Source organism: Vicia villosa, linkage group LG5, assembly GCF_029867415.1.
Source record: "Vicia villosa cultivar HV-30 ecotype Madison, WI linkage group LG5, Vvil1.0, whole genome shotgun sequence".
Taxonomy (NCBI): domain Eukaryota; kingdom Viridiplantae; phylum Streptophyta; class Magnoliopsida; order Fabales; family Fabaceae; genus Vicia; species Vicia villosa.
This window is the reverse complement of record NC_081184.1, coordinates 44,712,489-44,726,372: the sequence shown is the minus strand read 5'-3', so window position 1 is coordinate 44,726,372 and position 13,884 is coordinate 44,712,489. Positions and strand designations below refer to the sequence as shown.

The window sequence follows — 13,884 nt, the reverse complement described above, 5'->3', positions numbered from 1 at the left end:
AAAATCCTTTTTTCTAAAAATCGTGAACCTGACCACGTGTTGCACCCTGATTTTTACCTTAAGATTCCATCTCATTCGCATCATTGCATTTCATAATATTATGCTTTATGTTTACTAATCTTGTACGATTTTATGATTTTAATTTTTAATTAAATTTAAATCAAGTTGAATTTTAAATTAGAGTTAATAAAATCATTTTTTTATCATATTATTTTGTTTTTATTTCTTTTCTTTTTCTTTTTATTTCATGTTGATAGGTGCAACTAATAAAAGTGGAGGTCCATAGTCAAAAGCTTAATTCAAGGCCCATTTGCAAATTTTTGGTCCAAGCCAATTTGTTTTTTACCAAGCTACCTAAGCCATTCAAGACTTTTTAAAGATTGAAAGCCACGAGATTGTTGATGTTGGGGACCCACTAAAAGAAGTTCACGGTTTTACACCAAAATTCCCACTTTCAAATTCAAACAAAGTCACTGTTTTATTGAATCAAAAAGAGATCACACTTCCCTTGCCTCTTCAAACCAACACAAATCAGTCTTGATCTCACCATTCAATCTCACTGTTATCTAAGGCCGAAAATCAATCTCCCTCATTCACAAGGATTCATCTTCCGAGCTTCACACTATAAATACATCAGTTTAGATCTGAAATGGAGAGGAGAAAAAGCTAATGTTATGCTGCCAAATTAAAATTCTGATTCTCCTCCAAACTTTGTTGTTCAATCTCCTTATCAGCTCCACTACTCTGCAAATTCCTCTCAAACCACAACAACATTTCACCACGACATGCACCTTCAGATCAAATCATTTGTTTGTTCATCGCACAACTGTTCAACCTTCAAATTCACCATCGCAATACCGACTCGTAATCAACCTTCATCGTTTCAACACAGCAACGCAACCACTTCGCCTAGTATCAACACGCGACCACAATAACAATAACTCGCAGATCACAGCACCTGTACATCCAGTTTTCCAGAACAACGCATAACAAATTACAACCTCAACTGAGGTTCTGATTCGAAGCAACAACTTCACGTTCACCTGCGATTAGTTTCAGCATTCTCAGGAGCGCACGCAAAAATTGAATCATCAAACATCATCATCAACTTCATGCAATGGCTATGCGTACATAAACAACTTAGAACTCCCAATTTATTTTCAAAGAAGAAGAAGGAGAAGCTTATTACCTCTGGTTTTCTTGTTTCTTGTCGGCGACGGAGAATCGTCAGATTGCTCCGACCGTGTAAGTTCACTCTTCTTGTTTTAAATGTTATGCTGCCATTGTTGTGTGTTGCTCTGAAAACACATTTTTGTCTTGTTTTTTTTCCTCCTAGTCATGTTGAAATGGAAATTTGGAAATTTTTTTAGTTTGAGCAATCCAAAGCAGAGAAAGAGAGGTTTGGTTGTGAGAGTATTAGGAGAGAGTGAGAATCGGTGAGGCGTTGTTGTTACTGTCTCGAGTAGAAGAGAATATGTTGAGAGGATAGAGACCGAAATAGAGAGAGCAAAGACCATTTGGAATGCGATTGAGAAGAGACGGCGTTGTTTGATTGAGAGCAGAGAGTAGAGAGAAGAACAGAGGTTTTGATGTGAAAGAATTGTTGAGGCTGAGGCGGATTCATCCCCTTAAATTTAGGGTTTTAGTTGTTCTAATTTTTCTGTGGGCTTGTAGTTTGTATTGGCCAAATTCTAGGCGCGGCAATTAGATCCATTAAGCTAAAATCCATCCAATCCATCTACCAAAAAATCCATCAAATCCATCCACTACATAAAAAATAAGTTGATGGATGGATTAAATCAATTCATTTATATACATGGATAGATCCAATCCATCCAACACATTTTGATAATCCAATGGATTAATTTTATTTTATACTTTAAATCCATTAAATTATTTTTTACAAAAAATAATAAAAATAGTTTTTTTTTAAATAATAAAATTTGAAAATACAAAAATTGAGTTTCTTCAAAAAAAATGAAATATCGAGTTTTTTTCGAATAGACGAAAAAACGAGTTTTTTTGGAAAAACAAAAAATCGCGTATTTTAAAAAAAAATCAATTTTTTCGAAAAAACATAAAAAGGTGAGTTTTTTTTCTGAAAAATCGAGTTTTTTTCTGGGATAACAAAAAAACGAGTTTTTTCGAAAAACAAAAAAATCGAGTTTCTTCAAATAAATGAAACATCAAGTTTTTTTTGAAAAAATGAAAAATTGTTTTTCGAAAAAACAAAAAATCGATTTTTTCGGGAAAAGAAAAAAGGCGAGTTTTTTTTCAGAAAAACGAAAAAAATTGAGTTTTTTTTCAGAAAAACGAAAAATTGAGTTTTTTCGGAAAAAAGAAAAAGCGGGGTTTTTCGAAAAAAGAAAAAACGAGTATTTTTTTGGAAAAACGAAAAAAAGTCGAGTTTTTTTTTGGAAAAATGAAAAATCGAGTTTTTCGAAAAAATGAAATATGGAGTTTTCTTGGATAAACGAAAAAAATCAAGTGTTTTCGGAAAAATGAAAAAAATCTAGGTTTTTCGAAAAATTGAGTAATTACGAAAAAAAATCGAGTTTTTTTCTAAAAAAACGAAAAAATCCAGTTTTTTCGAAATAACCAAAAAGTCGAATTTTTTTCAGAAAAACGAAAAAAAATTGAGTTTTATTTAGAAAAACAAAAATTCAAATTTTTTTGGAGGAACGAAAAAAACATATTAGAATATTTAATTTTTTTTATGAAATTTAAAAAATATTTTAAAATATTTAAAATATTTTCTTATGAAATTTAAAAAATTTTAAGGATTTTTTAATTATTTTTTGGATTAATGGATATCTAGCTATTAGAAATATGTTAATGGATGAATTTTATATTTTAATGGATGGATTGAATTGAATTTTTATCAAGAGAATTTAGTGGATTGATAAAGAATTAATACATTGGTTTGATTCATCTATTATCCATTCAATCTATATATATCAGATGCATCTATTTTGCCATCCCTAATTTGAATGATATTTTCTGATTGGTGGACCAGATCAGTTGAAAGGAACGGCACCTGTATTGGGGATTTGAGTTCTGCCGCGGATTACGGAGATATGTTTTTAGCGAAGTGTTAAACGTGGTACTGTACAGGTGGAGCCCATGCTTATGTGTTCCATAATGATTGAGAAACATTTGTGAAATTTGTTCGTACTATAAAATTTAAGCGCGTAAGAAGTTTTCACATCTCTAATGTGTGAATCCCATCGTGTGTCAAATGTCCATATTTCTCATGCAAGAGTAAATTGGTATTAAATTGATAGGATTGAACTTAATGAACGTCAAGTGGTTAGTAACTTAAATACATGTTTACAACTCTTTAGTAAAATAACAATTTAATTGAAATGTATTCACAGTCTAAAAGAATTTTACACCCCAATTAATTATCAGGGCCGGTCCTAGTAATTTAGAAGTCCGGGATAAATAATAAAAATAATCTCTGATAAAAAATATAATTTTTTTGGAGAACAAAAATATTTTTTTAGTAGAAAAAAATATTAATTATTTAAATCGTAAATAATATCAATAACATCAAAATTAAAAAGAGGTCATATTTCAATCAATATTCGATAGCACGGTTGTCTCAAATAATAATACTTATAACTTAATTTTAATATTTTATAATGATTACAAAACATACAAATTTTAAAATAAATTTTAAAAAAAATTACATATGTATAAAATATGGAAGTTTTTAGAAATAAATTTTAAAAAAGCACGTATTAAAAAAATTACAAATGTATATGTATAAAATATGGTAGTTTTTACAAATAAATTTAAAAAAAGTACGTATACATAAAAAATGACAAAATAGGGTAGTTTTTGAAAACAAATTATAAAAAAAAAAAAATATTGGCCGAGACAATAAAAATGAGGCCCCTATTTTTTGGAGGCCCTGTGCTGTAGGCCTGGTTGCCCTGGCGCAAGGCCGGCCTAGTTAATTATATATGTTGGTAACGAATAATTGTGATGAATTGATAGTGTAAAAAAATTTTATATTAACCGTACATAGTAATTAATCTTCTAAAATAAAGCAATTGAATAAACAAAACTAATTTTTTGAATTTTGTTAGCATTGAATAATGTCCAACGATAACCATAATCAGACATTTTAAATTTCAACTACTTTGTTGATTATTGTTCTCCCAAACTCTAATTTTATTTTTATTTAAAAAAGAGTGAAGTTTAGTCTCTCATAAAATTATACAATCCAAATTAGTCCTTCACAAAAAAACAAAACCTGATTTAATCCGTTACAAAATTTAACTGGACCATATTAGTCTTTCTATTAATAATTTTTTTTAAATTGGTTTTTTTCATAATTTTAATTCGTGACTAGACTGCCACATTGGCTTTTATTTTTTATTTTTCATTTTTAAAATACTAAATTGATTTTTAATTATAATTTCATTTTTAAACAATTATGAATTAATAATATCAAAAAAGCCAAAATTGTTTTTATATGGAATTGAACCAGGACCTTTAATCAATATCATAAGTCTTTACAATTACTTCAATATACATTCATGACAAATAATTCTTATGATTTTAAGTAATATTATATAATTTTGAATTTGGCTGTGGAACTTTATCACAGACCAATATATTGTTGAGAGCATCGAAAGGCTCTTGAAGGCTTATTGTGATAATAGTGCAGTTGTGTTATACTCCAACAACAATATGAGTCATACAAAATCAAAATTTATTGATATCAAGTATTTCGTTGTAAAAGAAAGAGTTCAAGAGAAGCAAATTATGATAGAACATGCATGGACAAACTTTTTTTCAATAAGCAATTGATATATGAAATCGCACTAGGGGTGCAACCCTTACAATACTAAACTTTACAAAGAGTTAAAACAACCCAAAGGAAGTTTGTACCAATCATAAAAACTAGAAAAAGACAAGGGATCACAACTAGCTAACCATCTTCAAGACAAAAAAATCACATTGGAACACACCACATCAAAACAATAAGAGATGTCCTCAAAAATGATAGCGTTTCTCATAAGCCATAAACTCCAAGTAGTAGCGATCCATATGGAATTAATCTTCATCTTCTCATTAGCTTTCTTCACCTTCTCTTGTGAAAATTCTGGTATGACAGACTCAAATGTCAATCCCGATGTCAAGACATCTGATCTGTTATTAATGTAGCACAAGCAGAATAGAAGGATCCCCCATTATTTAATTACTCTTAGAGAAGAGTCAATGAGACCTGGGATCACACATGTTCAGCATACATAACCAGATTATAAATTTACATGGTTCTGTATAGGAACAGCTAAAACTTCTGAACCTGATGTTATAAACAAAGTCATAACATCCATAACTGAACAAATAATGCAGAAGATAAATAACACAGTTAATTGTTAACCCAGTTCGGTCTAACTACCTACTCTGGGGGCTACCAAGCCAGGAAGAAGATTTCACTATCAGTAGTACTATTTTATATAAACAACCTCTGGTTTACCTAGTCACTATCCAATAGAATCTCTATCTCAAAACTCCATCCAAGATAAGAAAACCTCTGCTCACTCCCTGGTGATACCTAACTGTTACAACCCTGCAACAGTTATTTACACAATTAACAATGAACACATACTTGATCTTGCTTCACAGCTTCAATCAAGCTTACAAAAATCAACTCTTACCTACAGGTTTCGAGTGAGGACAATCACTTCTCTAACCTACAGGTTTCGAGAAGGACAGGGCAGCCATCCCAGAACCTGGGTGGTCTACCTATAGAAACCCTAATGATTACATCGTTTGAAACCAGGTTTTCTATCTATTCTAGGTTACAAAAGTTTCTTATTTATAACCTGATCCCAGTTGGACTCGGGCTTACAAATCGCAGCACTCTTGCTGTTACAAATATGTAGAAAATATTCTGCTACAAATAAGGTCTTTCAATCCTGAGTTTCCTAAATTAGAAACTGCTGAATCCAATCTTCTGATCTGATTCTTCCAGAATCTTCAATCTTCTGATCTGATTCTTCAATTATTCTTTTGACCTTTAAATATGCGCCACATAGGATTACATAATATTCACAATAGAATATTCTATATCTGTTAGGTACAAACTGAATCTTCCTTCCAGTTCTGCAGGCGCGATGTCATGAGTTGATGTCATGACATTCCATCTAACATCTTGCTTGTACCTGTTTTATCCTTTATAAACTTGCAAGATTCACATTAATATTATGTTTTACTGCTATTATGTTTTAGTCAAACATAGATGCCAATCAGCCAATAAAAGCACTAACATCTTGAATAGTGGCAAAGTCCAAGCAATCAACAACCGAAAGGTCAAAATCTTCTCCCAACCATCAGAAGATCCGCTCCCAAACTTAATGCTAGCTGATCCACTAACCAAAAATTTGACACCTAAGGCATTTCATGGGCATGTTAGTCACATGAGTCTTGGTTTTTAGTTTGCCTTAGACAAGTGGGAGTCTCTTTCTTAATTTTCTATATTCTATATTTTGGTACAAACTTTATGTTATGTTTAATTTTTGCAATAAATAAATAAATAAATAAACTCATGAGGTACTATAGTTATAACAATGTCAATTTTTTTTGTTATGTGCAAATATTTTAATTTTGAATTGCACCTAAGGAATTTGGGTTTGATCTACCTAAAGACTTTAGTAGGACCAATTGGAAACATGCATGTGTTTACGGTGATTTCCGGTAAACAACTGCTAGTTCTCCAAACTATAAAATATACTTTGGTTACTCGCAGGATCGACTAGATTGATCCTAGGACATAGTCAAACAATTGCCTCTCGATATGATTTGATTCATGTTTGTTTGTTCTGACTTCAAGAAAACTTGTTTGTGATGTGATCGAATGAATATTCACTTAAAAACAACACTTGTTACATATGTTAATATGACTTTCGACAAAAGAAACGTAAACAAAAGCATGTAAATTGCAGGAATGTAAAGTGCAGAAATATAACGTGTAAGAATGTAAAATGCAGAAATGTAAAGTGCTTCGAAATGAAAGTTAAACAAAGAAAATAAAAGGAATTGAAAAGATACTTGAATAAAGAAAGATACAAATGTATTTAAAATGGTGTTGGTGTCATACGTACATTTCTCATCGAACTCGTTCTCTAAACACTTGATACTTGAGTGATTTGTGAGTGATTTGTACAAAATGAACACCCGGAATCCTAACATTAAGACCCTTATTTATACTAATTTCGACCCTAACGGTCCTACACTAATCTGATGCCACGTTGCTCACAAGAATCCCTGGGACACCATCTGTCCTTGTGCGGTTACACAAACTACTTCGAAGTTCAAATCATCCCGCCTGAATCCTCTTTCGACGCGTGGCAACGTGATCAGAACCGAGAATGCCACGAAAAACACGTTAAGCCTCAGTACCTTACGTATTTCGTAAAACGTTTAAGTCTCAAAGATAACCCTCTTCGAATTAGCTCCAATTCTAACTATCTTCGTTCCAACTCAAACAATCATTCTCGAAACATGGCCATCAGTAGCCATTTTTAATCTCAGAAATGGTCATCAGTAACCATCTTTCTTCGAATTCTAACTCTTCAAAGAATATTCTTTCTAAACGAAATCTTCAGCCAACAAATTGCCCCCAATAAATGCCTGTTTCGAAAACAAGAGAAATAGGCGTTTCTTGTCATGATGAGATTTCGTTTTACTCACTTCTTAGAGTTCCAAGACAACTGACTAACGTCGTAATCATTTATGACTCCACTTTCAAAACGTCTTGTCATTTTCAAAGATGCCTTCTCAGAACTTACATTCCCATGTTCTGGCATTACTTCATGATCATTACTCCTATATACTAGGAGTAAGGCTAATAATTATTCGACCGCCGTTGGATTAAATCAACGCCTGCCGCATGTCTTTGACTCTTACCCAAAAGATTTGAAAGGGTTTCCGTTAAACCTTTAAATACTTGAACTTCTACCCTCTCATAACTTTCACTTCTATTTTCCTACTTTCTTCACAGAAAAGAAAATCCTCTTTGGTTACACTTAACCCATTCCTCAAATCAAATTTACTCATGGCGTCTTCTTCAAATGCTCTTCAACCCATTCAGAAACTTCAAAATCCTACACAAATAGGGAATCAAGAACACATTCCAGACCCATATGCTGCAGAGACGCGCGCCGTCTATGCTTCTCAGGTAATCATTCCTTTTGAACTTTCTGGAAAAACTCATGCTTTCATGGGTCCTTTACCGGTAGGAAATAACTCCTCTTTGAGTAAATTTTCCCTGCTTATTATAAAACTAGACCTTTAGTTAGCAAGAATAAGATAGACGAAGATGGTCATCTAATCTCAGCTGACCCCGACAACGCAGAAGAAACCTCAACTGAAACTTCTCCGGTCTTAGAGAAAATTAGGTTAAACTATGTAACCAATTTCGTGAAAGTATTTAGGTCAATCCCTTTAGCAAAAGATCCTGAATTGTATAACGCTTGGCTAACTAAAATGGAAAAGCAAAAGGCTCCATTTTGGAAAGAATTAGGGATTTACGACCTAATTCAGTTATCTAAAACAGGTTTAGAGTATAACCAAACCATGTTAGTAGCATCAGTGTATTTCTGGGATGCTTCTCACAATACTTTCCACCTTCCATGTGGAATGGTTACCCCTACCCTCTTTGACGTAGCTGCTATCACAGGGCTTCGACCAACTGGAGAAACCTTCGACCCCAATTTCATGGATACTGACACCATCCATTTTAATGAAGCAACAGTCACTTACACTGCTTCCATTCAACAATACCACAACGAAACGACCACTGAAGTCTCAGATGAAGAACATATTGCGTTTCTAGCACTCTGGCTTTCGAGATGCATCTTTTGTTCTAGGTCCATACAAGTAGCAAAGAGATATCTTTGCATGGCTAACCAGCTGAATGCTGGGAAAAAGTAAAACTTAAGCCAGTTACTTCTAGGATTTCTCTATGAGAATTTCGGTGAAGCAACAGACCTTGTTAAGAACTACAAAACAGGATCTCTTCTTTTTGCTGGTCCTTTCTGGTTGTTGCAACTATGGCTTAATGCCACTTTTGAGGCTCACCTCCCATACAAAAGTGCCGTGGATGAAGAAAGTGCAGCTATAAAGAATCGAACAGTGGAAGAAACCAGACTAGCTTACCTAACTCCAAAAGAAGAAACTGGCAAACTTCGTGAAACCTTCTTGGCATACATAATGATGTTCGCTAAACGTTATCAATTCAGTCCCTTGATGGCTCCATTCGTACAACAGAAAGTGGGTCCCGAATGGTTTACTCGAGAATTTCCAGCAACTTCTTTCGACCAACAAACCGAATCCATGGCTATATGGGAAACTTTCCTCACCCCAAAGTTGTTATATCACCGACTTCAATCTCCAAAAAGTCATTGCTGTCTTCTTTGTTATCTACCAAATCTGGTTTCGAGACAATTTGGGTTGGTTCAACTCAAACCAAAATGCTTGTACGACAAAAGGAATCACATGTGTCTACATAATTCGCATCTGGCAGAAGATGAATATGAGTCAAAAATCTCCTAATATGTTGGCATCACCACTTTGTCTCCCGTCTCTTTCGAACCTGCTTTTTACTCTACCATAGATTTTCATCAATGATGGACAGATTATTATTCTATGCAAATCTTCGATGCTGAAAGCCTTACTCGGGAACTAACTGAAGCTTTTGCTGATGTGCAGGCGAATTTCCATAAAGGTACTTCGACTCATATTAAAGAAATCCAAGCATTTTAAAAATTCTTTGAAACTATCTACAGGCCTGATGATCTTAGTCGGACCGTTCGTGAGGCTGCGGTCACTTTACGTGAAAAGTTTTCTGCTAAACTGGATAAGTTGAAATTGCCCACGTCCGTTCGACCTGAACTACGTTATGAAGTGGCTTTTGAACTTAATCCCCCAAAATTCCCTCCACTACCTAGTGCTGATTTTGGTGTGGCTTTAAGCCCTCCTTTTCCAGACTGGTTTGTGTGTGGGAATCTCATTAAAATCCTTCAGGAACAATCTAAAAAACGCGCTGAACGAGTGGTCCCGACTAAGCATAACTTGGATACTTTCAAAGGACATCTTCATATAGGTCTTGAGCACGTTCGCGTCTTGACTCCAATACCTGAAGGTTGGGGTTTAGACAATCCTTCGACTAACTTCTCCTTCTTCACTGAAATACTGATTTACATTTTGTTCACAGCCGTTACTCGAAAGAGAAATATCAAGGAGGCCCCTGCACAGAAGGGTTCTGGAGCTTCGGAGAGCACCAAGACAAGTGGGAGTGATTCTGTCACCACTGGCAAGAAACCCAAGGTACATACATACTTTACATTTTGACTTGTGTTATTTTATTAATATTACTCACTTGGTTTTAATATGTATTTTCAGAGCTCTAAACCTCCAACATCTTCGAAGCGAAAAGTTCCTCAAACAGCTGCTTCAGATGACGAAGATAAATCTCCTCCTCGTACTAAACAAGCACTGAAGAAAAGACAGAAAGCTGCCACCCCTTCAGCCAAAGGAAATGGATCTGGGACTTTGAAGCTTACTTCATCGAGTGACAAGGTATCTTCTGAGGAATCACCCTTAAAAGCTGCTAGTACTATCCCCATTGTAGAGAGCCACAACTCAAGTCCAGACAACGTTCCAACCAAGGTATTTGGATTTCATAACATAATCATCTTTGTAAATTTTAATTTTAATGATTAGGTTCAACATCTTACCTTATAAATGTAGGATGATGTGGGTACGGCTACTTCTGAACGAAATCTTCAGCCAACAGCATGATATAGAGACCACATTTTATAAAATTTCCATGCCACTCATCCATAACGATTTCTGTCATCAAGTACATTGATGTAGTGGTCATTGGGGTTTCGTTACGTTTTACGTCAGTGACGATAATTGCGGTGGTCCCATTATTGATGTGTAAGGTGGACTAGACTGTAAAGTTAAAATCTAAGGATAATAGCATTGAGATGCGCATCTAAAGAACTATGATATAGTTATTAAGATATATCGTCCAAGTGAGAGATTGTTAGAATATTTTTATATTATTTTAATATTTTAATAATTATGTGGACATATATTTTTTAATTATATTAGCTATTTTATCAAATTATGTGCGTTTAATAATTAAGTGATCAAATAAAGTTAAAAGACTAATTAGATTTTATTTTGAAACTAATTAATTAATTGGAATGTCAGGATGACTCATTTCAAAATAATGAGAATCTTAATTGACCATCACTCTATAAATAGGCTATGCTCCCCAATATACTTATTATAGTGTACACAAGTAGTTTATTTTTTCTCTCCTTCATAAGAGTATTCAAAACATTAAAAATATAGATTGAGAAAAAATCAAACAAGTTATTAAATGTTCATTGTTTGTCTCTTAAACTTCAGAATAAGTGCGAACAAAATCATTCTTAATGAACTTAGATATTCTTAAAATCAACTTGTAGATTCTTTAATTTATATTATACTTGTTGAACATGTAAATTTGATTGACCATTATTGATTTAATTCTAACAACTCTAACTCGTTCGATAGAGAAATTTTTTAGTATATGCAAATTGATTCTTGATAGCTACCATTGCTATTGGAGGGCTGGACTTAAAATAGAACAGTTATAAGCATCACTCTTGGCTTTGTAGCAATTAGTGTCATGAGCATTATTTTGAACACCTTGAGAATACATTATTGAAACTATATGAGAAATTATTGAATTTCAAAATTTTCATAAAGTATGGGTTAGAATGACACCTTCAACTTTCGTAAAATTGTAATAACATAGAATTTCTAAAATATATTAAAAACATATTTAAATTATTTAAAAAATGGTTCAATGGTTAAATATATTTTAGTCTCTATAAAATTATTATTTTTACTTTTCGTCCGTATAAAAAATATATTGACTGTTAATTCTTATAAAATTATTTTTGCACGTAGTTTTAGTTTCTCTACAGAAACTAAAACTGCGTACAAAAATAATTATATAAAAATTAAAAATTAATATTTTTTTTATAGAGACTAAAAGTTAAAATTGACATATTTATAGGAACCAATAATATATTTAACGTTATTATAAAATGAAATTATATTAATTGATTGTTTAATTTAGAAAATTGTCACCGAAGATTTGTTAAAGAAAAAGAAAATTGTCACCGTCATACGGCAAAAACGCATACATAACAGTGTGAAAATAAAGCACGAAAATCAACGCCTTAAACATAAGCCAACCAGCTACGACATTGTATTATAAATAAGCATGTGGTGAGTATGTTGTGAAATGAAGTAGTAAGAGAAATGGGTTCTAACAAGTGTTCCCTAATTTGGTTTGTTCTGTTTTTGTGTATCATCGGTTTCTCAACTATTGCTGTTGCTTCTGAAGTGTATGCAAGTAAGTAATCCTGAAGCACACATTCCTTTCCATTTGTGTACTTGCATTAATTAATTATGTCATTCAATTATGTATAAATTAATTTAATAAACGAGACAAGTGTTGTGTATATTTGTTTTGTAGATTCAGATGAAATTGGTGTGAATAGAAAATTACTTCGCGAATGTCGGAGACAAAGAATTGGTAATGAAGTTGACGACGTACCGCCTAGTCATCCTCGCTGCCACAATTTTCCTTGACATGACTGTGTTTTGTAACACAATCATGAATGAAGTACAGAAAATAAAACACAAATACTATTTTTCATTCGTGTTCAGTTCTTGTGTTTTGTTTCTTATTAATAGATTATTTATAATTTATGTTGGTTTTTATTTGTAATTTTAGTAATCTTTTAGATTACTTGCGTATTATATTAATTTATTTTGTGATTTAAATATTTTTATAATTCAATAATTTTTCGTCTATATTTATTAAAAAAAACTAAATTGAAATGTCTCATGTGCATGGGTGCAGCCAGCATATACCCAGGGATGCAACTGCACCTCTGAACACAGAGTAATTGTACTAGAATACATATGTCTATTTAATTTTAACCTCCTAATTTTGCTTTTTGCACCATAGACCATGGTTTTAAATTGTTGTTGCAGTCGTAGATACAGTTGCGGTTGAGGATATTGTGATTGCTTTGATGCTTATTACGGTTGTTGTGGTGTGAGTTCGACTGAGAGACATTTGAAATATCCCATTGAAAAACTCTTGAAGTTAATATTATACATTAGAAATGGGATGTAAATTGACTTTTTGTTTCTCATACTTAAAGTTATGATAAAAATATGTGAAGAAACATGAGTGATATATTGTATTATGCGAATTCTAATGTGATTGAGCGTGTGATTTCAAATCACATTGCAATTGCGGTCTGATGCGAATACAGAGACTACCGTGCACATCTATAATATTGCGATTGCAATTGCGGACTTCAATTTAAAACCATAGTCTTAAATATAAACCAAACATAAATGTTTTAAATAGATCACACACTTTCATTGTATAGCATTAGTGACATTAATTCAACAACGATAGCGTGAATGCTTAATTTAAGAAGTAATATTATAAACTTTTAAGATTAAAGTCACCTTGTTATTTTTAATAAATAAGCTATTTACTATATATTGGTTAACGGTGGATATATAAATATATTTTTCTGCTAACATATAACTTATTAATTTTAGTTAGATAAGATAAAAATATTATTGTAATAAAGTATGTAAATTTTCTAACTGGTAAACATTTTATATTATCATTTGTCCATAATTCACTTTGTAAAATGAGAAACAATAAAGTATTGAAAATGCTTGTAGTTTATTGTTCATACTTAAATATAGTTTAAAAATTATTTAAAAAATACTTGTGAATTGATAGTCACTAAAATACAATCACATACA

General features: G+C 32.4%; 1 long non-coding RNA gene across 1 annotated transcript; it reads left to right on the top strand.

The window, feature by feature from the left end:
* Positions 1–12,310: 12,310 nt before the first annotated feature.
* On the top strand, positions 12,311–12,884 carry LOC131606575 (uncharacterized). The gene is made up of 2 exons (XR_009284889.1): positions 12,311–12,439; positions 12,563–12,884. It is a non-coding gene; the product is annotated as an uncharacterized LOC131606575 (long non-coding RNA).
* The last annotated feature ends 1,000 nt before the right edge of the window (positions 12,885–13,884 follow it).